At 40.9% G+C, this 25,178-nt stretch overlaps 1 pseudogene; it reads right to left on the reverse strand.

Annotated features, from left to right (window-relative positions):
* On the reverse strand, positions 1 to 25,178 carry LOC145789031 (vacuolar sorting protein 3-like; annotated as a pseudogene).

Genomic DNA, 25,178 nt, shown 5'->3' on the forward strand with positions numbered 1-25,178 from the left:
TCACCTAAAGTTGATGTGCAATCTTTCTCTAATAGGACTCTGAAACATTGACATGTTTGTCTCTTCTAGATTTCCTGCTTCAGAATTTTGAGAGGTACTTTCTGTTTCAAATGCTGATTTAGCAAGCAAGAGCGCATATGTTGTATGGAACTGAGTGTCTTCAGAGTCTTGATCTTCAATCAACCACTGGAGATATCTGCATCAATAAAGTTTGGGATATTAAACAAAATAGCAAGAGAAAAAAGTCGCTTAAACATAGAACAGGAGCAAAAGAAAAAAGATAACAGAACAGAGAATGAAACATAGTTCCTCTGTTTTCTGTACTTTACCCTTTTCAAATTCTTTTTTTGTGCTTTAATCTCTCTTTATTTTTTTTCTTTATGTGCCAAATGGAAAATGATGGGGCTTGAATAAGTCTACTCCATACTAATAGGAAAACAATTAACAGAACTGAGAAATACCAAAATCATTAAGAACGATCATTTTGACCAGGAAAGTTTATGAAAAGTTTCCAAGGTGACACATCAAAGAGTAATCTACATATATATATATTTTTTCTTTTTGATAAATAAACAAACTTTATTAGAAAAGCATCAGAGTTGATGCAAGTAATACAAAAATCAAGCCTAGAGTAATCTACATATGTAACCACTAACTCATACTTGCAACCAGAAATTTGGAAGATCTATGAGGCCGCAGCCTTGACTAGAAACAAAACTAAAAAAATTAATTAATTAATTAATTGGTATTGATTCATTTTTTATGTTATCATTTTTCAAGTTTTCAGAAACAAAAATAATAAAAAGTTCAAAAACATCCATTCTTTTCATATCATGTTTACATTAGCAGTTGCGGTAACAAATCAAACAAACACAGAAGATAAAAGGTACTATCCCATTAAACAAACGCAGACAATAACAGATGCTAGCCCCTATGTTTGGAATTTTAACCATCCAAATGGCAGAAAAAAAAGACTGAAGGTCATAAGAACATAATTATGACAGAAAACTGCATGGGCTTTGCTACTATGAATTACTTTCCAGAGATAATGTCGCAGATACAATAACTTAGGAGGAGCATACCTTTGCAGAATTTCCACCTTCTTCGGATCTGTACGGGAAAGAAATAAACCTTCTCGTATAATCCTGTTGATCAAGTCTGCGCTCCTCTGTACGTCGTCGCTTTATCACCTGAAAACACAAACGTGAGCTAGCCGGCGGGTGTGTGCCGGAAACCTCTCCGATGCCTAAGTCAGTACGCTTGATAAATAGACAAAAGCTCTGTGTATTCAGAAAGCAAAGTTGTGTGTTACCTCTCTAAGGTGATGTTTGTGAGCTTTTATAGGTTTCGTGTGGCACAATCCTAGTAGGACTTCTACTCCTCCATGCAGAGTCCTCCTAGGATTCATACTCTTGAAAGATAATATTTATCCTTCAACACCCCCCTCACTGCTTAAACCAAGTGAGATGGTTTTTACCATGGCCGAACTCCAATATGACCGAAGTAATCATGGCTATGTTGAGCCGCAGAGTAGGCAGAACTATCCATAGTTCGATTCTTCCTTTCGCTACACCTTATCTCGGTTCTCTTATGTACAAACCATGGTGTGTTTAGACTGAGCTACCGAGTAACAAGGTTCTGACCGTTCTAACCACAATATGCCATGGCCGGGCTAACTCTGAGACCGGCCTAACTCCAAGTTGCTTCCGGACCGGAGTAACATTACATTTCTCTCGGGCCGGAGAATTTTGTACCTCTCTTGGGCCGGAGTAACTTTACGGCCTTTTTACTCAGCCCTTCGTATTGTGGGCCATAATGACCATCTCCCAGCTCGGCCCAATTTTCACAAAAATTACCCTCTCAATTGCCCCTTAATTCCATCTGCACAGCATGATAGGGATTATCTGTCTATCAGCCGAGCTGAAGTTTTTAAGCCTTTCCAGCCGAGCTAAAAAACCCTTTAGCCTTTCCAGCCGAGCTAAAACTCTTAAGCCTTCCAGCCGAGCTAATTTTACACCGGGCTCTGCTTGTCCGGTCAAAACGTCTCTTCAATCACAACAACTGAATCGTTTCTCCTTCCTAGGACACGTTGCACGCCCTTACTGGCCTATCGCAGCTGTCACGCCGCCCTCGTACTTCGCACAATTTTGAACAGTTCCCATCCTTCCACTTTCGTCCTTTTCACAAAACAATCTCCTTATCTTTGAATTCACCACTGCATTTCTTATTTCCCTCATTCTCTCTTTCAAGCTCCATTGCTCTCCAACTTTTGCAACTGTGAAGCTTGCTTCGTGTTCCTCTTTTACCGCTGTTGCTCCCATCTCCAGGTCTTCTATTTCAATCTGGTAAGCAAATCCATCTTTCTTGCTCTGTTTGTTTTCGTATTTGTTCAATCCATATTTTGTTTTGTGTGCTTTTTGCAAACACTTTTTCTGTTTTAGCCTTCGTCTTTTCTGCAAAATATGTAATAGAACCACTCAACTTCATGAAACCTGTAGAACATCACTTTTGATCCACAACCCCAACATAACCGAACTAAAAAGTTGTTTGTGGCTGACGCCTGCATAGCCAAGCTACCCACCGGACTAACACTTCACACAAAACTAGTAGTTTCGCCAAGTCAAACAACCTTCTGATTTACTTTAACCGAGATAAACGAACCGAATTAAGTTTGAACTAAGCAAACTGGAAACCTTTGCCTTCGACCGAGCCAAGTCTTCGGGGCTAAGCCAGCTTTCCTAGTTTTTAAACCGAACTAAGAAAGCTGCCCTTATAGGTTTGACCGAGGTAACAAAACCTGTAGTTCAAACCGTGTAAAACCAATCCCACACACAAACCGATCTATCGAACCCCTTGCTCAATCCGAGCTACAAAGCACTTTGCTGAACCGAGATAATCCCTGTAGCATCCCCCATAGGCCGAAGTAGGACTTCTTTATCTTTGTTTTTGATTTTGTAGCACGGTCAACGATCTGTGCTTAACACCTTTATTTTCCACTTTGCAGACTTAGGTTGCCTAGGCACTCCTCTGTGCGCTCAACCGAGCTACTGAGCATCGTTTTCCAACCGAACTAATTTATTTATAACTTAAACATAAATGGGGAAGTATAGGTTTTTGGTAGAAACTCCTAGAGGCCTAGCCGAATTTCGAAAGGATTACAACATCCCCGATGACGTACAACTTGTCTTAGCCAAAAAAGATGTCACACCATGGGGGAATGAGGGCTTCGTACCTTTTACCCTCCTTTCAATAATAGAAACCGGACTAAGATTTCCAGTCCAGCCATTAATTTGTGAATTCCTTAGACAAACATGATTATGCCCAACCCAGCTTTCCACCAATTCATACCGTATAATAATGGGAATAGCCGAATTAAACCGCCAAGCCGGTCTTAACCTCAGTCTAGCCGAAATATTCCACCAATATTCCTTAGGATCAAAAGAAGATGGGTGGGTCTACTATTTAAGAATACGCCGTCGTCGAGAGAAGATAATAAAATATACACCGGATAAAGACTTAAACGATGACGATTTTTTCTGGGTGTTTGGGAACTTTGAGGATCATCAAGCCCAGATTCCTGGCCGACGTATAAACTGGAAAAAAGAAATCCCCGGTATAACTTACTTCGGCTATATGCATGCTTTTGTTTTACTTCGGTTTCTGGTTTCATAACCGATTCTAACACTTGTATTCTTTTTGCAGACCCAGCTCATCTTGCATCCTTGTACAGTTACCCCAACCTGAACACACTCCGTGCCGCGCTAAGTGTTGAAGAAAGGAGTTGGGCTAAGCTGTTAAATTTTGAGCCGACCTATAGATACAGCGGTCGCCGTAAAGCCAGAGTGACCGATTTCCTTCTTGAAGACGCACCAGAACCGGACCCAACCTTGCCCCAATCAACCTCGTCCCGCTGACTGCTGAACAAGAAATGGCAAAAAGGAGCAGAGTAAGGGCACTTCTAACCGAAACTAACAGACCCGAGGTACCACAAACCGGTTAGACGACTGAGACTGTGGTAGCCCTTCCATCCCAGAAACCATCCTCATCTCGGGCGAACAAGCGTGCCCGGACTAGCCAAACCGAGCAACGAATTGTTGACGAGGATGAGGCCATTCTTCCACCCAGCCCTCAACCAAGCCCTCAACCGGAGTACTCTGACCGAGCTGACTCCTCCAAATGGGCTCCAAGTCTTACCTTTCAAAATCAAGATATTCAGGAAACTGACTCGGTTGTTGTTGGGAAGGATCCCTTGATGGCTTTCAATCTAGCCAAGAGTGTTTGCCTTCCAAAAGACATGGAGCACCACAACAAACAACTAAACACCGAGCTGAAGGCCATCCGGTCATCAACAAAATCAATGGTCCTGGTAAGTGGCTCTCCCTTTTCTTTGTCTAACTTTTCCCAATTGTCAGTCCGGCTAAAGAGAGTCACTACTCTTTTGCAGGCCATTCAGAAGAACAACATTGCGCATAAGAAAGTGCTGGAGCTCCGCAAGACTACCAGGCAGGCCATGGCAGATGCCGAGGCAAAGACAGCCGAGCTGGAGCAAGTCAAGAAGCAGATAGTCGAGCTACAGTCCGAGAACGGTCGCTTGACCGGACTTGTTAGCTCGGCTGAAGCAGAAAAACAAAAAATTGCAGCAACGGTGAAAGACAAATACTTGCGCGAGTTGGCCAAACTTGAAGGGAAAAAAGACGCCGAAATAGTCGATCTGAAGAAGAAGGTCGGTGATGCCAACGCCAAAGGTTTCAAAGAGGCGGAGGGCCTCTACATTCCACAGTGTGAGGGGGCGAATGACTTATTCTTTAAGTGTGGCTGGAGGAGTGCTGTGGAACAGCTCGGCTGTGAGCCCGAAACCGAGGTCTACAATGCTCCGCAGTACTTTATTCCGGCCTCACTAGCGGAATATGCTGCTTCTGTCCAATAACAATTTTTGCAAGGTTCAGATGATGAAGATGAAGAAAACGAACCATCTGTTACTCCGGTAGTCAACGAGCAAGGCAACGATCAATCAGCTCGGTTGGAGGCAACGGTTGAAAACCTGACTGTTGAGCCGTCGACTGACATCGTTCTGCCAGTTGCTACTGAGACTGATCTTCCATCTGCAACCGGTGTTCAAGTCGATATTGACGCCGACCTTGAAGACCTTTTTACTTGATTCTGCACTTTCTTTTCGTTTGTTACTTTTTGCTCTTGTAACCGAGCTAAGGCCCCCCCTTTGTAATTGCTCTTTTGATGAATGAAAAATTCCTTTTTCTTATTTCAGTTGATCTGTATGTTTGTACTTGTAATGACTTTTCCATGATCTTTTTACTTCCAACTGTTATCTCGGTTTAAATTCCTGTTTGAGCTTGCTTTCTAATAGTATTGTGGCCGAGATACTTTAATCTGGTCTCAGCTAAGTAATCTGACTGAGCATTCCAGCCAACCACTCTTTAGTCGATGTACTTATTTCGGCTAAAGAGTATTAAGAGTTGGTTTAATCCAGTCAACCACTCTTCAGCTTTAAACTTACTTCAGCTGAAGAGTAACAAGAGTTGGTTTATTCCAGCCAACCACTCTTCAGCCTTAAACTTACTTCGGCTGAAGAGTAACAAGAGTTGGTTTAATCCAGCCAACCACTCTTCAGCCTTAAACTTGCTTTGGCTAAAGAGTAACAAGAGTTGGTTTAATCCAGCCAACCACTCTTCAGCCTTAAACTTGCTTTGGCTAAAGAGTAACAAGAGTTGGTTTAATCCAGCCAACCTCTAAGTTGGTTTTTTCAGCCAACTTAGAATAGATTGTTTGGTTATTCCGACCAAACGTCCTGCAGCCTGGATCCTTATCCTGGGCTTAGGAGGGGTGTTGGTTTAATCCAGCGAACCTCTAAGTTTTTCCAGCCAGCTTAGAATAAAGCGTTTGGTTATTCCGACCAAATGTCCTGCAGCCTGGATCCTTATCCTGGGCTTAGGAGAGGTGTTGGTTTAATCCAGCCAACCACTCTTCAGCCTTAAACTTACTTCGGCTGAAGAGTAACAAGAGTTAGTTTAATCCAGCCAACCATTCTTCAGCCTTAAATTTACTTCGGCTGAAGAGTAACAAGAGTTGGTTTAATCCAGCCAACCACTCTTCAGCCTTAAACTTGCTTTGGCTAAAGAGCAACAAGAGTTGGTTTAATCCAACCAACCATTCTTCAGCCTTAAATTTACTTCAGTTGAAGAATAACAAGAGTTGGTTTAATCCAGCCAACCTCTAAGTTGGTTTTTTCAGCCAACTTAGAATAGATTGTTTGGTTATTCTGACCAAACGTCCTGCAGCCTAGATCCTTATCCTAGGCTTAGGAGGGGTGTTGGTTTAATCCAGCCAACCTCTAAGTTAGTTTTTCCAGCTAACTTAGAATAAAGCGTTTGGTTATTCTGACCAAACGTCCTGCAGCCTGGATCCTTATCCTGGGCTTAGGAGGGGTGTTGGTTTAATCCAGCCAACCTCTAAGTTAGTTTTTCCAGCCAACTTAGAATAAAGCGTTTGGTTATTCCGACCAAACGTCCTGCAGCCTGGATCCTTATCCTGGGCTTAGGAGGGGTGTTGGTTTAATCCAGCCAACTTCTAAGTTAGTTTTTTCAGCCAACTTAGAATAGAATGTTTGGTTATTTCGACCAAATGTCCTGCAGCCTGGATCCTTATCCTGGGCTTAGGAGGGGTGTTGGTTTAATCTAGCTAACCACTCTTTAGCCGATGTCTTTACTTTGGCTAAAGAGTTCTAAGTTAGTTTTTTCCAGCCAACTTAGAATAGAATGTTTGGTTATTCCGACCAAACGTCCTGCAGCCTGGATCCTTATCCTGGGCTTAGGAGGGGTGTTGGTTTAATCTAGCCAACCTATAGATTGGTTTTTCCAGCCAACCGTACTTTTGATGTCCCTAACTCACTAATACAATCTTAGACAAAAAATAACTATGCTGAAAAAGAATTGACTTTGTTTTATTGAGAGAAAGGAAAATTACACATACGCGTAAAAAAAAAACTAAAAATAAAATAATTTGAGATTGGCAGTATTCCACGGCCTGGGAATTGTCTTGCCGTCCTCGTCTTCTAAGTGGTATGCCCCTTTGCCTGCTAATCCAACCATTTTGTAAGGTCCTTCCCAATTAGGCCCTAACTTGCCATCTCCGGGCACCAAGGTGTTTCCCATCACTTTGCGCAGTACCCAATCTCTAACCTTGAATTTTCTTGGATGAACTGTTTTATTGTATTTTCTGGATAACTCTTGTTGATACGAGGCGATGTGAACCAGTGCTCTTTCTCTTCTTTCCTCCGCAAGGTCGAGTTCCAAAGTTATGGCTTCGCCATTCAAGTCAGGATCAAAATTTTCGCTTCGAATTGTGGGGAGACCAACTTCCAGTGGGATCACTGCTTCCATGCCATAAGCTAAGGAGAATGGTGTTTCTCCAGTTGATCGTCGTGGTGTAGTACGGTAAGCCCATAAAACATGAGGGAGTTCCTCCGCCCACTTGCCTTTGGCTTTTTCTAAACGTTTCTTCAGTCCATCCAATACTACCTTGTTTGATGCTTCTGCCTGACCATTTGCTTGGGGATATGCTGGTGTAGAATTATAGAACTCTATCTTGTACTCTTCACAAAAGCCTCTGAAGATTCTGCCGTCGAACTGAGTGCCGTTGTCTGAGATTAGGGCTTTTGGTATGCCAAACCGAATGATGATATTCTGCCAAACGAACTTCTTCACATCTTTTTGTTTGATTGATGCCAATGCTTCTGCTTCCACCCACTTTGTGAAGTAGTCTATTGCTGCGAGAAAGAATTTCCTGTTTCTGGGTGCTGTTGGAAGTGGTCCTACTATGTCCAAGCCCCACATTGCGAAAGGCCATGGGCTAGTCAATGGTAGGAGTTCTCTAGCTGGTTGATGTATTTGGTGTGCGAATTTCTAGCATTTCTCGCACTTCTTCACATATTTCTCCGAGTCTGCCTGCATGTATGGCCACCAGTATCCTTGCGAAATGGCCCTGTAAGCTAGCGATCTTCCTCCTTGATGGCTTCCGCACACCCCTTCGTGTATCTCGTATAAGAATGCTTCTACTTTGCTGGGGTGGACACACTTGAGATAGGGTCTTGAGAACGACTTTTTGTATAACGCCAAAGATGGGGAGAGCCAAAATCGCTGCGACTTCGCTTTTATTCTGTTGGCTTCTTTTTTCTCTTTTGGTAAGATGCCGTCTTTTAAGAACAGGATGATGGGATCCATCCAAGAGGGGCCTAGTTCTGCACAACATACCTCTTCTGCTTCAGGGTCTTCAATGCTTGGTCTAGGTAGGTAGTCGATCAGTAGTGGATGAGGGATGGAGGTATCTGCCATTGAGGCGAAGCCTGCTAGTTCGTCTGCTCTGCTGTTTTCCTCCCTGCCTATTTGTTCTATCCTTACTACTTCGAATTTCTTGATCTCTATTCTGACCAATTCTTGGTACTTGGCCATCCTGTCATCCTTTGCTTCATAGTAGCCAGAAATTTGGTTTACCACCAGCTGTGAGTCGCTGTAGACCATTAGTTCGGTGGCCTTCATATAGAATGCTGATTTGAGGCCTGCAAGAAGCGCTTCATACTCTGCTTCGTTGTTTGATGCTGGGAAGCCAAGGTTGATTGCCTGCTCCACTACTAAGCCGTCTGGAGAGATGAGTACTATGTCAAGCCCTGCTCCATGCCGATTGGATGCTCCATCCACGAAGAGCTTCCACATCTCTCCAACGAACAACTTCCAGTAAGTGGGGGATCAGATGATGTCGTGGGGTCAAGAATGTTGCTGGTATTTTCTTCAAGGTCCATGCTTGCTGCCTGCCCCTCGCTGTCTGATTGTACCAAGTCTTTATTTGTTGGTGAGTCTTGTTTTACTTCTTCCTTGCTGTCTTTAGTCTGGTCTGCCTTGGAGTCTGACCGAGTGCCTTCTGCTAGGGGTTGTGCTATTCCGGCGTTAACTTCCATCCCTAGTTCGGTCGTTTCAGTAAGATCGACTGGGCAGATGTGATGACTTCCTGGAGTGAATTCTGCGACAAAATCCGCCAATGCTTGAGCTTTTATGGCGGTCCTGGGTTGGAACTTGATGTCGTATTGCCCCAACTCTACTGCCCACTTTAGAATTCGTCCAGAAAAGTTCGCCCTCTCAAACAAAGCTTTTAGTGGAAAGGCTGTGAGGACGACTATGGTGTGGGCGTGAAAGTAGTGTGACAGCTTCCTTGAGGCCATCATCAAGGCCAATGCCAGTTTTTCCAGCGGCAAGTACCTTGTTTCGGGGCCCAGTAATGTCTTGCTGACATAATAGATGGGCAGATGTTGGATTCCTTCTGCGTGGACCAACATTGCGCTAATTGCGTGCTGGGAGACGGCCAGGTATAGGAAGAGTTCTTCTCCAGGTACTGGGGTGACAAGAAGTGGTGGGGAAGACATGTATTCTTTTAAACTTTCCAAGGCGTGGTCGCATTCTTCGTCCCACTCAAACTTGGCCTTCAAGGCATGAAAAAATGGTCGTAGTCTATCTGACGACCGGCTTATGAACCGATTGAGCGCAGCTGCCATGCCGGTGAGATACTGCACTTCCTTTACCGAGTTTGGTCTCTCTAAATCCTGGATTGCTTTGATCTGAGAGGGGTCTGCTTCTATACCCCGGTTGGTCACAAGGAAGCCCAGGAATTTGCCAGATCCTACTCCGAATGCACATTTGGACGCGTTGAGGCGTAACTTGTGCTTCTTCAGGATACCAAACATCTCGCCTAGGTCCTTGAGATGGTCATTCTCATCCTTGCTCTTGACCACCATGTCGTCGATGTAAGCCTCCATTGTTCTGCCTAACAATGGTTTAAACATCTTGGTGACCATTCGTTGGAATGTCGCCCCTGCGTTCTTTAGGCCAAAGGGCATGACCTTGTAACAGTACAGTCCTCTTGGAGTTGTAAACGATGTGACCTCCTGGTCTGGTTCATGCATGGCGATCTGGTGGTAGCCTCTGTATGCATCCAGAAAGCTAAGTCGGTTGTGCGCCGCCGTTAGGTCTACCAGTTGATCTATCCTTGGTAGAGCAAAGCTGTCTTTCGGGCACGCCTTGTTGACTGTTTTGTAGTCGACGCAGACACGCCACTTGCCATTCTTCTTTGGCACTACGACTGTGTTGGAGATCCATCTTGGGTAGTGTACTTCTCTAATTGCTCCTGCCTCCAGCAGGTTACCTACTTCTTCTGCCACTATCTCGGCGTGGTGGAGTGCCGATCTGCGTGTGTGTTGGATGATTGGTCTGGCGGATGGGTGGACATTAAGTTGGTGACAGAAGAAGTTTGGATCAATGCCTGGCATGTCGTAGGGCGTCCAGGTGAACACTTCGATGTTAGAGGTTAAGAATTCCAAGACCTCTAATCTCTCAGTGCTGGACAATGATGAACCGAGTAAAAAGAACTTATCCGGGTTCCCTTCATCTATTCTCACTTCTACCAAGTCTTCTACCGCTTTCTGATTAGCCGCTTTGCCTACATCTGCGAACAGTTCATTACTCTCAGGTTCTTCCACCGAATGAGTATATCCTTTGGCAGCGTGACTGTCGTTTACCGTGACAAAGCATTGCTTGGACATAATCTGATCTCCGTAGACCTCTTCAATTACACCGGTGTCGTTGGGGAACCGCATTACTTGGTGGTAGGATGATGCCACCGATCGCATGGCATGCAGCTATATTTTTCCCAAGATAATGTTGTAAGTGGAGGGGACCTTCAATACCCAGAACTCCACTTGTTTCGTCACGCTTCTTGCTCTGACTGGAAGAATTATTTTGCCGACGGGCCATTCTGGCATGGAGTTGAATCCAATTAGGGGAGATACTACAGGCGCCAAGTCTTTGTCTTGTAGTTTCAGTTGTTTAAATGTTTCATAGTACATGATTTCACATGAACTACCCTGGTCAATCAGAATCCACTTGACGTCAAAATCCTTAACTCGGAGAGTGACGACCAGGGCATCATTGTGGGGGCAATATATCCGTTCTAAGTCTTTATCTGAAAAGGACATGACATTTGTAGCTTCTGTCTTCCTCTTCTTGATGGCAGGTTGGGCACTTAGAACCTCTCTTAAATGCTCGGCCTTTTTGATTGATCCCCTGAGTTCGCATACACGCTCAGGCTCGAAAACTCCATGTATCACATTGATAATGCCTTGAGGCGGGGCGTCGATTGGTATCCCATTGGGGTTATTATGGTCCTGGGGGGCTGGTTGCGTCCCTCCTTCAATGTATTTATCCAAGTGACCTGCCGCCACCAACTCCTCCAGGTGCTGTCTCAATGGTGTGCAATTCTCAGTGCGGTGCCCCTTTTCTTTATGGAAGGTGCACCGCGATCTTTCGTCGTAGTCTTTCTGTGCTTCTCCCAGCTTAGCTGGCCACTTGACGAAAGGCTCATCTCTTATTTCGCTCAGAATCCGATATATCGGTTTCTTGAACACCGTGGTTATGGCAGTGCGGATTCTTAACCATCTTTTATCTGGGTCTTCTCCGTTATCTCGTCTGCCACGTCCGTTTCTGTTTGGTCGATCTACCGTATTAACCTTCGCGGAGGTCTTCTTTTCTGGTACTGTGGTCGCCCAAAATTTTGCTTGGGCATGCGCGCCATCCTCTTCTACCCTGATGTGTTGATGTACTCTTTCCATCAAGGCTTCCATGGTGAGGGGTGGCGTCATGGTGATCGAGTCCCTTAGTCTGTTCCCGACTGGAAGGCCTCTTTTATACTGTGCAATGGCGAGATTGGTGGGGCAGTCCCCAATCTGATTGAATGTCTCCCAGTAGCGACTATTGTAAGATTTTAGGGTCTCTTTATTGCCCATATCGATGGAGAGTAGCTGGTCGATTTCCACCGGGGTTTTAGTGTTTGTTCGGAACCGTGTTACGAACGCCTCTGCCAATTGCGCCCAAGAGGCTATGCTGCCCTCTGGAAGTTTCTCGAACCAAGTCAAGCCTAGGTCGCCAAGGCTAGATGGGAAAAGTATGCACATTAAGGCCTCGTTTCGCCTGTATACAGCCATGACCTGGCGAAAGTGGCTCAAGTGTGAGTAGGGGTCCGTCTTCCTTTCATATGTAGTGAATTTGGGCTGAAGGAAGCCTGTTGGTAGGGGCGCGTTTTCAATTGCCGGAACAAACGGCGAAGTCTGCAGCCTTGCTAGTGCTTTGTCCGTTGGTTCGTAGGCAAGGCGCGGTATTGGCATTCCGACCTCGACGCTTCCATGCGTCCGAGGAGCCAACCGCTGTAAGGCAGAAACTCTGTGTGGATCCCGTGTCCTGGCATCCTCCTTGCATCGTGCCTTTTCTTCGAGCACGGTTCGTAAGTCGGATGATCTGGGTAACTCCGTCTTTCTAGATCTGGTTTGGTGCGTATGTGAGGGCCAATACGTGCTTCCTTCAGTGTATGATCTTTCAGATCTCGTCCTCTCAGACCTGGAGTGACGAGTTCCAGAAGACCTGGATTGAGTATCGCCTGTCCTGAGGCTTCTGCTTTCTCTTTGCGAGGGTGTGGTATTCCTACTACGATTTTTTGAATGGCGAGGGGGCGTCTTGTTTTTGCACCCCTCTCCTGTCGCCACTTCTTTTCTCTTCATCTGGCGCTTCAAGGCTTCCATGTCCGCCGCCATCTTCCTTATTAATTCATCTTGCTCCTTCACGCGGTCTTCCAGAGCTTGAGGATCAATCCTCCGCCTTTACCTGTCAGGACTTTGAGAATGAGATTGACGGGGGCTGTGAGTCCTTCTTTCCCTAGTATCTCTCCAGGGGTTATGTCGTTGGGACTCCAAGTCCGCCATGGGAGGGATAGAAGGTAATCCTTCACGCCTTGCGCCCCCATCTGGAGTTTGCCCGTCGATGGCGGACTGTGGCAATTCTTCAATATGTGCCATTGTTCCAAGAGGTAAAACTTGATCAAGAGGTTTTGTCCTGTCTGATTTTCCCACAGACGGCGCCAATTGTACGGGAAAGAAATAAACCTTCTCGTATAATCCTGTTGATCAAGTCTGCGCTCCTCTGTACGTCGTCGCTTTATCACCTGAAAACACAAACGTGAGCTAGCCGGCGGGTGTGTGCCGGAAACCTCTCCGATGCCTAAGTCAGTACGCTTGACAAATAAACAAAAGCTCTGTGTATTCAGGAAGCAAAGTTGTGTGTTACCTCTCCAAAGGTGATATTTGTGAGCTTTTATAGGTTTCGTGTGGCACAATCCTAGTAGGACTTCTACTTCTCCATGCAGAGTCCTCCTAGGATTCATACTCCTGAAAGATAATACTTATCCTTCAACACCCCCCTCACTGCTTAAACCAAGTGAGATGGTTTTTACCATGGCCGAACTCCAATATGACCAAAGTAATCATGGCTATGCTGAGCCGCAGAGTAGGCCGAACTATCCATAGTTCGGTTCTTCCTTTCGCTACACCTTATCTCGGTTCTCTCATGTACAAACCATGGTGTGTTTAGACCGAGCTACCGAGTAGCAAGGTTCTGACCGTTCTAACCATAATACGCCATGACTGGGCTAACTCTGAGACCGGCCTAACTCTAAGTCGCTTCCGGACCGGAGTAACATTACATTTCTCTTGGGCCGGAGTAATTTTGTACCTCTCTAGGGCCGGAGTACCTTTACGGCCTTTTTACTCAGCCCTTCGTATTGTGGGCCATAATGACCATCTCCCAGCTCGGCCCAATTTTCACAAAAATTACCCTCTCAGGATCAATAGCAGAAATTACTTCATCTGTAACGAAAGTTACATTAAAAACAAAGGTAACAAAACAGGAAAATCATTTTCCAAGTAAAAATAACATATGCACATCATTATAACTATTTATTAAGCATGTCCCAATGGTTAATTGATAGAGGAAGACTATTTCAAGAAGTATAAATCACATGCAGAAATTTTAAATTATATTTGCAACAGAACACACAAACACACACACACACAAAGTCGTAATCCAAAACAAGGACGCACCATATACACTATTAATTAAAAAAAAATTTGCTCCCGTCCTGTGCATCCTTTTTTCAGGCACTTAGGCATTTAGATATGAACTCTTGTAGCTATGTTCCAAATCTTCTCACATTCAGTACAATTATTCTTAAACCAAAGGAGTCATATAATATTGAAAAGTAACTACCAACAATGAATCTTTCTTATATACACTTTTTTTTCCTTCCGTCAATGAATAAACTTCATTTATTCGTAACAAAAATGGATGTGTTGCAAGTAAATTTAAGATCTAATTATATATAGACACATCTTGTTGCATTCCTTCCACTTTTTGAAAAGTAACTAGTCACAGATTGTATATGTTAAAATTAATGCCATATTTATATTAGATACATTGGATACATTGCATGCATTGGATACATTGAGTTCATACATTCTTTGTATTCATGTATTTTTATATTCATGTATTTTATATTTATTAAGTACATTGTCTAGATTATATTCATGTACCTAATTAATTACAAGGTTGTTTAGGTTCATGGATCTTATTCATTGAACTTATGTATAACCTTCTCTATATAAAAGGATGTAAGCCTATGGGCAATATGTATGAATCAATAAGTGATAAAATTTCAATACAAAATATAGTTCATTCTAAAGAGAGTTTTATCAAAAGCTAACATAAGTGGTATCAGAGCTTTGGTTGGGTCAAGAGCAAGCTAGGCGTAGAGATCAGATACGCGAAAACAAGCCCCGAAGAAGAACAAACCGACGTCTATGGCGAATCCCATCAACCAAAATGTATCCACTCCTATCTTTAATGGTGAAAATTTTGATTTTTGGTATGTGAAAATGAGAACTATTTTTGTCTATACGGAGCTTTGGGATCTTGTTGAGAATGGGTTCGAGGAACCTGAAGATGAAGAAGCTTTGACAAATCCGTAAAAGAACCAATTAAAAAAGCAAAGGAAGAAGGATTCAAAGGCTCTCTCTTTTATTCAACAAGAAGTTTCAAAAGCAATCTTTCCAAGAATTATCAATGCAACAAAAGCGAAGGAGGCATGGGATATTCTTCAGAAAGAGTATAAAGGCAACTTGAAGGTAAGAACCATCAAACTTCAGTCATTGAAAAGAGATTTTGAAAATTTAAAGATGAAGGATATGGAATTGTTGAAGGATTATTTTTCTAGGGTTATGGAACTTGTAAACCAAATGAAAATTTATGGGGATAATATTACTAATCAAAGAGTTGTTGAGAAAATTTTGATAAGTTTGCCGGAGAAATACAATCCCATTATTGCTGTCATTGAAGAAACTAAAGATCTTGCTGATTTGAGTATTGAAGAATTGATAGGTTCAATTAAAGCATTTGAGCAAAGGTTGAGTAGGCAATCTGAAAAGTCAATTGAAAGTGCCTTTCAATCCAAGCTCAATGTTAGTACCTCTAATTCCCAAGGAAGAGGAAGAGGAGGAGGAAGAAATGCAACCGGAAGAGTAAGAAATGCAAGAGGAAGAGGAAGGTCTAATTTTCAAAGAAAGGAAAATGAAGAGTCTACTCAACAAAAGTGTGGAATTTGCAACCGAAGCACTCATGTTGATAAAGATTGTTGGTTTCGAGGAAAGCCAAAATGTTATACTTGCAACAAATTTGGGCATGTCAGGAAGGATTGCCTAGTCAAGAACACTCAACAAGCTAATTTTTCTGAGGAGCAAGAAAGTGAAGGGCACATGTTCTATGCTTGTCACAAGGCATCGGATCAAACCAAGGATGTATGGTTTCTCGATAGCAGATATAGCAATCACATGACAGGAGATGAAATCATTTTTGTAAAAATGGATGCTTCCTCCAGTCCTCAAGTAAAAATGGGGAATGGTGCCTTAGTCCAAACAAAAGGAAAAGGTACTATTGCTATAGAAACCAAGATGGGTACAAGATTCATTTCCGATGTTCTCTTAGTTCCAGACTTAGAGCAAAATTTGCTAAGTGTTGGACAACTTATGGAGCGTGGATATCTTGTTCACTTTGAAGACGATTTTTGCAAAATTTTTGACAAAGGGGGGAAAAGCCAAGTTGTAGCACAAATCAAGATGGAGAAGAATAGAAGTTTTCCTCTCATTTTTCGGTATAGCAAAAATGCGGCTTTGAAGATGGATGTGATTGATAATTCATGGCTTTGGCATAGAAGATTTGGGCACTTGAATTTTCAAAGCTTGAAGCATCTACAACAAAACAATATGGTTTTTGGGTTGCCAACCATTCATGAAGTGCAACATATTTGTGAAGGTTGTGCACTTGGAAAGCATCACTGGGAGTCATTTCCAAAAGAGAAAGCATGGAGAGCTAAAGCACCATTGGAGCTTGTCCATACCGATGTGTGCGGACCTATGGATACACCAACTCATGAAGGTAACAAATACTTTATTATCTTTGTTGATGATTTTACTAGAATGACTTGGGTGTATTTCATGAGACAAAAGAGTGAAGTTTTCTCTATCTTCAAGAAATTTCAAAATCTTATTGAAAGACAAAGTGGTTGTTTGATGAAAGTACTGAGAAGTGATAGAGGCGGAGAATACAACTCAAATGAGTTTATGAAATTTTGTGAAGATATTGGAATGGAAAGGCAATTGACTGTTGGGTACACTCCACAACAAAATGGTGTGGCGGAAAGAAAGAATAGAACCATAGAGGAGATGTCCAAGTCTATGCTACATGAGAAGGGGCTACCCAAAACTTTTTGGGGTGAGGCTGTGTATACAGCAGTTTACTTGATGAATAGATGTCCTACAAAAGCTCTTAAGGACAAAACTCCATTTGAAGCTTGGAGTGGAAGAAAACCATCGGTGAATCACTTGAAGGTGTTTGGTTCCATTTGTTATGCTCATGTTCCAAAAGAAGTGAGGCACAAGCTTTGATGAAAATAGTAAGAAATGCATCTTTGTGGGTTATAGCTCGAAATCCAAAGGCTATAGACTCTTCAGTTTGGATCAAAAGAAGGTGATTATTTGTAGAGATGTTCTCTTTGATGAAAAGGCGTCTTTTGATTGGAAGGAAAAGAAAGTCCAAGATCAAAGCATTACTTTCAATGAAGAATCGGAAAGTCAACAAGTTGAAGATGTTGCAACTCTTGAATCTCCACAAAGAGTGTCACCAATTGCTAGTTCACAATCTTCTCCAAGTTCAAGTTCAAGTCCAAGTTCAAGTTCAAGTTCAAGTTCAAGTTCAAGTTCAAGTTCAAGTTCTTCATCTCCAAGTTCAACTCCAAGAGATATAAGGAGTCTTAGTGATGTGTATGCAAGATGCAATTTATGCATTGTTGAACCTGAAAATTTTGAATAGGCAATTAAAGATGAAGCATGGAAGAAAGCAGTTGCTACTCCCTTGATTGTGAATGAAAAGTTGTCAAAGAAAGATGGAAGCAAAGAAGCTGAAGCATCTTGTTATAGAAGTTTGGTTGGAAGTTTGTTGTACTTAACTGCTACAAGACCGGACATCATGTATGCTACAAGTTTATTGTCTCGGTTCATGCACAATCCAAGCCAAATTCATTTTGGGGTTGCAAAAAGAGTGTTGAGATACATTCAAGGTACACTTGATTATGGAATTTTTTATGAGAAATTTCTTGATGCAAAGTTAATTGGATTTTGTGATAGTGATTGGGCCGGATGTGTTGATGATATGAGAAGCACTTCTGGGTATGCATTTTCTCTTGGAGCGGGTGTAATTTCATGGTTATCCAAGAAACAACAAATTGTGGCACAATCATCTGCTGAAGCCGAATATATTTCAGCATCATTGGCAACTACACAAGCAATTTGGCTAAGAAGAATTTTGGATGATTTTGGTGAGAAGCAAGGTGAAGCTACTTCAATTATGTGTGATAATAAGTCTGCTATTGCTATGGCAAAGAATCCCGTCTACCATTCTCGTACCAAACACATTGCTATCAAACATCATTTCATTAGAGAAGTTGTGGAAGATGATGAGATTCAAATCAAGTATTGCAAGACTGAAGATCAAGTTGCGGACATCTTCACCAAAGCTCTACCAAGGGACAAATTTGAATTTTTTAGAGAAATGTTGGGTGTCACACAATATGGCATTAAAGGGGAGTGTTAAAATTAATGCCATATTTACATTAGATACATTGGATACATTGGATACATTGCATGCATTGGATACAGTGAGTTCATACATTCTTTGTATTCATGTATTTTTATATTCATGTATTTTATATTTATTAAGTACATTGTCTAGATTATATTCATGTACCTAATTAATTACAAGGTTGTTTAGGTTCATGGATCTTATTCATTGAACTTATGTATAACCTATGGGCAATATGTATGAATCAATAAGTGATAAAAATTCAATACAAAATATAGTTCATTCTAAAGAGAGTTTTATCAAAAGCTAATAGTATAAAGCAAAACATAAAATAAAATAAATGCAAAACTAGCGATGTGTTCTCATTGGTAAACCCATTTTATTTTCCCTCTTTTTGGATAATACAAACACCAATGACGTCTGAATGGAATGGCAAAGACAAATGAAAATATTGTGCCAGGAGACTCTGTGAGTGAATCACCGCGTAAAATATATTTACATATATATGAAGACCTTTAACAAGTATTGGGCACCATAAAAAGTACCACAAAACAAATAAAAGCAGTCGATGAAAATAGAAAGTAAAACAACCAGAAACTTTTAAGATTATGAGGCCTGCCTGGTGAAAGCTGATCAGTTCTCTCTGATGTTAATACCCAAACGGTAAGTGCCTGGTCAACATCTGCAATCTAACATGAGAAACCAACATCCTATCAGCCATTGGATTCATGAATCACAGCAACTTTTAACCATTATAATTATCAACAGAATTTGATCAAAAAAATTAAGCATACCCAACCAATATGTTGCAGTACTAAATCTTGATCAGACGACTTCTCAAGAATCTTTGATGCCTCAATTGCAGCAATCTCCTTGCCGGAAATTATGTTTATTCAAGGAATGCTGTGAGTCCATTTCCACTCTAGGGTCTTTCCAGTGGCCAGATGAGTAATTTCTTGACAAGATATGCCATATAGCAAGAGCCTTAGTGCTCATCCCTTTACTTGCATACAGGAAGGCAAGCGTTCGCAAATTCCCAGAGTCGTTCAACAAAGTTTCTAACTCCTCCTGCACCGCCCATTGAAGTTGTATGGTCATCCTTCAAGCAGGCTTCTGACTGGCCTCCCGCTTTGAAATACATTGGAATGTAACATTCCACTGTTTACAAACAACTGCACATAGTGCATTGTCTTGAGGCCTACATACAAACTTGATCCTAACCCTACAACTAACACAACACAATATTTTCAAACCCGGAAAAGAGTAGCAGGCTATAATTCACATTGCAACTATTGAAATCCACTAGAGATGTTTGCAGTGAAAACTATTCTCCTTATCACTGCAACTTATCCCAATCAGACAGTCATAAACTTGATTAAGATCCTTTTCTTTTCCCTAAAGAAAGAGATAGATATTCTAAAAATCAGTGCAATTCATTTCCCCAGCGTGTTCTCAGTCAACACTAATTCTTATGTTTTTTAATGCAACTTGTAGGACACAAACAATTGATTTTTCTATAAATTAAAAATGCTTCAAATATTTTTCCATTTTTTATCTGTTCTTTTGTTCATAATATTAAGCGGAAAATGGAATCACAGTTCAAGCCTCTGACCCAAAGAGTTTGGCTACTGATGATGAACCACTCTCTTCCACATCTTCCTCAATAATCCCGGGTTTGAAAAATATTGTGTGTGAGATCACAGGTCAATCAAGTGACCCAGCACTTCAAAATGCTGGATTCCCTTTTGCAGGTTCCTCGTAAGTATGGATAGGAAAATATGCAGAGTATAAGTACCTTAGGGGTTACAAGTCAATAAAAGTACAAAGCAAAAGGAAGATGTCACATACCACTATATATCTGTTCTCAGAAGATGCAAGCCTCTCCATATCTTCTACATGATTTAGGGCTCTATAGAGGTACATCAGAAGAGTGTCAACTCCTTCCTTCACCGAAGGACTCAGATCTTTTTCACGAGAAACATGTAAATACCTGTAGTGAAAGAAGGGGAGGTCAAGAAAAGCTTTAGCAACAATCCACTGCTACTTAAAGGCAATTTAACATGAACCAGTAATATACAACTGTTAAACTTGCAAGCCATTTTGGTGATATGCTAAATACCTGGGACTCTGTTACAAGGCCGTTTGACCAATCTTTTAAATAAGATTATTTGGCTTACAGCTTTGGTGTGTTTGGCATAATTTATTGCATTCAACTTATATAGCTTAATGAACTTAATTTTAACAAACAAAAGCTAGCTTTTTTCAAGCTACCTGGGAGTGCTTTTCCAACTTAAATTTTTAAGCTTTTGAAAGTTGGACCAAAAGGCTCCTCAATATTTTCATAATTATGGACGTACTCCTTTAAAAATTGCTAGGTTTAAAAAAACTATGGCCATTTTGGTATTTACGATTTAAAAGGCTACTTTTTGGATTATTTGCCAACACTGTCAACTTTTCCAAATGTCATCCAAAAGTTGCACCAAATACTTTTACAACTTATTCAAAGCACTTTGAGCCTATAATCTAAAAATTCATAATCTCAATCTAAAGGTAACTTTTAGGTTTTTCCAGACGGCTTATATTCCACGCCCCTTTAAGAGCAAAAAATAAGAGGAAGAATATATACACCTAATGATGTTTTCTATTGCCGATTGCAGTAAATCATCTCTATTTGGTGGATTCAAAAGAAAAGCATCATCTACTGCAGTCTCCACCCCTGCTTTTTTAAGAAAAATAGCTCTTTGGATGGCCATCAATCCATCGTCAACAACATTTTCAAGTGGAGAAGGAGGAGGGTGCAAGCCCCAATACCAGTTCCTTGGCACCTGAAAATAAAAATTTAATCAACTTTAAATCAAAGTTCAAAAGCATTGATATGAGTTTATCAACAACTAAACAGCAGAAAAAAGGGGGAAGGGAGGAGATAATTAACAGAAGTAAACTAGATAAAAGTAATTAAAACATACTTGCACTGCAATATTGTGCACCACCCCAAAACTGACACTCAGTACATATACCAAATCCAGCTAAGATAGCATCTTCCTGTTTCTGTTCTACTTTGAAATCGAGTAATTTCACAACAAATTGCCCCAAATAAGACCAGTCATCAAATATTTATATACAAAGTTAAGTAACAGTGGAGTGCTCCACAACATGAAAAGTACCAAGGTATACAATTTCCTAATCTCTTTCTTAAATGCTATCACTACTACTTATCCCACAAATTTAGTAAAGTTCAAGCAAGCCCTCCCTTCTTACATACTTTGAGAAAAGACCAAACTCTTCAAGAGTGTATAGAACAATATTCCAAGCAAAACCAAGCAACTAGAGATAAAAAAAATCTAAGAGATAAAGGACAAGTTCACATCATGTTGGGTTAAGAGTCCCTGAAACCATTTTTTCATATCAAATTGACCCATCTATTATCTTTTCAATTTCATTTAAAAAGATAAAGAAAATGGTGAGCAAGCATGCAAGCGCCTATATGGGAGAGAGAGAATCCCCCAGTCACAATATTGTTGGGATATACTAGTATGGAAGGTGGTGTGGGTGCCTCCTTCATTGCAATAAGGGGATACTTGGGGGTGGGGGGGGGGGTTGCAACTCCAACTAAAGTAGTTCCGAGTTGTTATGTACAAGTGAGATTCTCTAACAATGTTTGTATCACATGAACTCCACAAGAATTAAATTAGAGCTTCCCTTATGCAAGATTACCTAGATATTTTGGTTTGAATGATGGGAAAAAAAGGGGGGGGGTGGGGGGGTGAAGTTCAAAAGTATTCAAAGTGTTTGATTAGATTCTAGTGATACAAAGGGCTTTGAGAAGTTCCGTAGAAGAAGAAATTCACAAAGTAAGAAAAAGAAAGGGAAAGAAATGAACCATAACCATGAATCATGACTGCTATCCCCATTCAAATCAACAAAAATTTCCGCAATCATTCATTAACCAAGACAAAGCATTCATTGTATTTAAACCTCATCTTACATCAAAGGCACAAGCAAAGTTATGACCAGATGGAACTCAAATTTTGAAGAAATTATTTAAGTTAATAACAGGCTGGATTAAAGACTCACAACCCAGCTCAAGTTAGAATTCAAATTAAATAGAAACTTTTAGAAAATACACTCATAAGAATACTTAGTTTCAGTAAATAAAACTTTTCCAGAATCCTAGACCAACACAAATAATAACTACCAACAATAGAGCAAGTAACAAAACCTCATAATAAAATACTTACTTTTAACACCAATCAACATGTAGAATTACCAAGAAACTCTCAAATTAAAAACTAGTGAGGAAAAAAATCTCTATGAAGCATTAGTTCGCAGGTCACTGCATCAATCATTATCTGTAATTAAGTGTGACAAAGCATAAGAAACCTTTAGTTTATGCAAGTGATGCATGATTTCCTAGTTTAAAACTCCAAAGAAACCATGAAACTGAACCAAAAAAGAAAAAGAAAAACAAAGTATAGCATAAAAACCATTCCTAGTTTGGTATTAGCTACTTATAATTTGTCAGAAAGAAAATTTTCCAGCCAAATTTGCTGATCAATAACTAGCACAATCAGCAGCCTTGTGTTGAAGCAATATCACAAGCAAATGTAGTATATATCATGACCATAGAAATAAGCAAGTGTAGTATATACCAGCAATGACCACTGATTTGGGTCTCGCATGATAAATGGGAATGTTTTAGAAGGCTGCGTAGTTTCTGACAGCAAGAAGTGATTTACTGCTTCCTCAAAATGCAAGTCAAACAGCAAGAGCAAACCCACTTGAGCATGAACAAAGGACAGCATTTCCTTTGTCATTTCACCTTCACTTTGAAGCTCCTCCACCAAGGAGATGGCTTCCTCAAAGTTCTTCTTGCGCAACAAGTCTTTGATTTGTTCTTCCGACGGTACTTTCCTATAGCAAATAACCTGGCAATAACATAAAACAGTATGATTTTCCAAACATTCTACCACCCTAAGTACTAAATGTACTAATAACTAAAACTGCAGGAAATACCCAACAGAACTTATTTACCACGAGGCCTCATTTTTTAAGTACAAGAGACCAGTATTGTGAACTTACAGGGCACAAGGATAAACAGCCAATATATAAACTGGTCTGCAAGTACAGTTGATCTAAACTAGATTGTTAGAGTTGTTAGTTTTTCATATTATGTTAAAGGAAGTTTTGTAATCTCATATCGCACTAATATAAGTACATTCTGAGGTGCAGAGTAGATGATAAAGCCCTAAACTTATTTCTCTACTCTTCTTCTTCCTTCTTCTCTTCTTACTTAACCCTAATTTTCATTCAGATGATTTAACCCAATAACCTAAAAATACCACTACGCATGCTGAAACACATAAAATCCATTGATATATAAACATTGTTAGTTAAAACAACATTACACTGAAAAAACATACAACCAAAAACAAACACCACTTCAATGGAGTAATAATGCCCTTGAACAACTTTACAAATGCCTAGGTTAGGACAGGAAATGAACTCAGCCCGTCATGAAAACATGATCCCGTTGAAAAGCTCACTCATCAATAGACAAACCAAGCTCAAGCACTCCCTCGGCCAGTGGCAGAGTCAGAAAATTAATTTAGAGGGAACACTTACTAATTATAATAATTTTTACAAAAATATTTCACGTAAATTTTTTATAATTGATTTCAGGAAACATCAAAAAAAAAAAAATTTATTTGTAACTAGTGTATCATGGATAATACAAAAAAAAAAATGGATATAAGCCTCAAAATAAATTATATAATGATAAATTATTTTTTGATACAAAATTTGATTAAACATTCTATATAATGGTAATACCATATCATCATTGGTATGTAACATCACCCACTAATGGTAAATAAACGCATAAAGAGTGAACCTCACATATCAAATGTAACTAACAATCTAATAAATTTCATACATTTGTAGTGAGATTACTTATACTCGCATATCACTAATAATGACATCGTCGTTACATTCAAAAATTTTCATAGCTAATATGGTTTATTTATAATAGTCTCTTCATTTTCAATCAAAACAACCATTATTGTTTTCATAATTTTTAAAATGTCATTGACATTTCACTCTAATAATATTTTTGTAATTTTTTATTTTAATTTTTTTTTATATTTGCAAAAAAAAAACCAAAAATCCAGGGGGGGCACGTGACCCCCTGGTCACATGCTCCCTCCGCCACTGCCCTCGGCTTGGCTGAGGATTCCCGTCTCTACTCATAATTGCCATGCACAATGCCACCTCAACTCAATCGAACAACCTCCTAAATGAATGTTTCTCTGCCAATTCTTGTCCTCTGAAAACTAACACACACTCACTCTCCGGCCAAGTGTGCCCTTTTCATGACATTTGCTCAGTCTTGCCTTGGTTGGCTAATCAATCTCCACCGAGAAAAGGTCTCCAGAATCCAAAAGGCACCTTGATGCTACTAGGTTGGGAATAGGGCCTAAGAAGCCCCTCTAGGTTGGTGTCATGGTCATGGGGCATTTGACCTCTGCTCGGGATCACTAAAGGATCTATGGCTTGGAGACTACAATTGAGGGTTCATCGAGGAGATTCATCATCTGCTCCCTCAAAGGGGCTTGCACCTTGACCGATCTTAGAGAGAGAGAGAGAGAGAGAGAGAGAGAGAGAGAGGAGCCTCCACAAGAAGACATAGCCAGACTTGACCAAGAAATGTGATACCTTATTAGGCGTAGCATACTAACCGTTATAGCTTCTTTTTATTACCTTTTGATGATAGCATACCTGCCCACTACACTCCTCCAACCCCCAAGGTCCAAGTGGAGGTACAATTGATAGTTGAGAAACCATCAAATTGTTGAACCAAGGCTGTCAAGCCACATGTGTTTAAGCATAAGACTTTGTGCAAAACTGAGCTGACCCCCATGGTTCTACAATCCTACACAAGGAGACCACCTCCATGCATGTAGATACACAATCAACCCTTAACTTCCTTTGGCAAGTTCAAAAGCCGTCTCTGCTGCCACTCTCCCATCTTCTAAGACCGCCTCAACTCTAATTAGTGCTTACCATCTTCCTAGAAGACCCCACTCTGGCCACCTCAGGGCAACCCTCCAT

Source organism: Camellia sinensis, chromosome 1, assembly GCF_055761805.1.
Source record: "Camellia sinensis isolate YWXY chromosome 1, ASM5576180v1, whole genome shotgun sequence".
NCBI classification, from domain to species: Eukaryota; Viridiplantae; Streptophyta; class Magnoliopsida; order Ericales; family Theaceae; genus Camellia; species Camellia sinensis.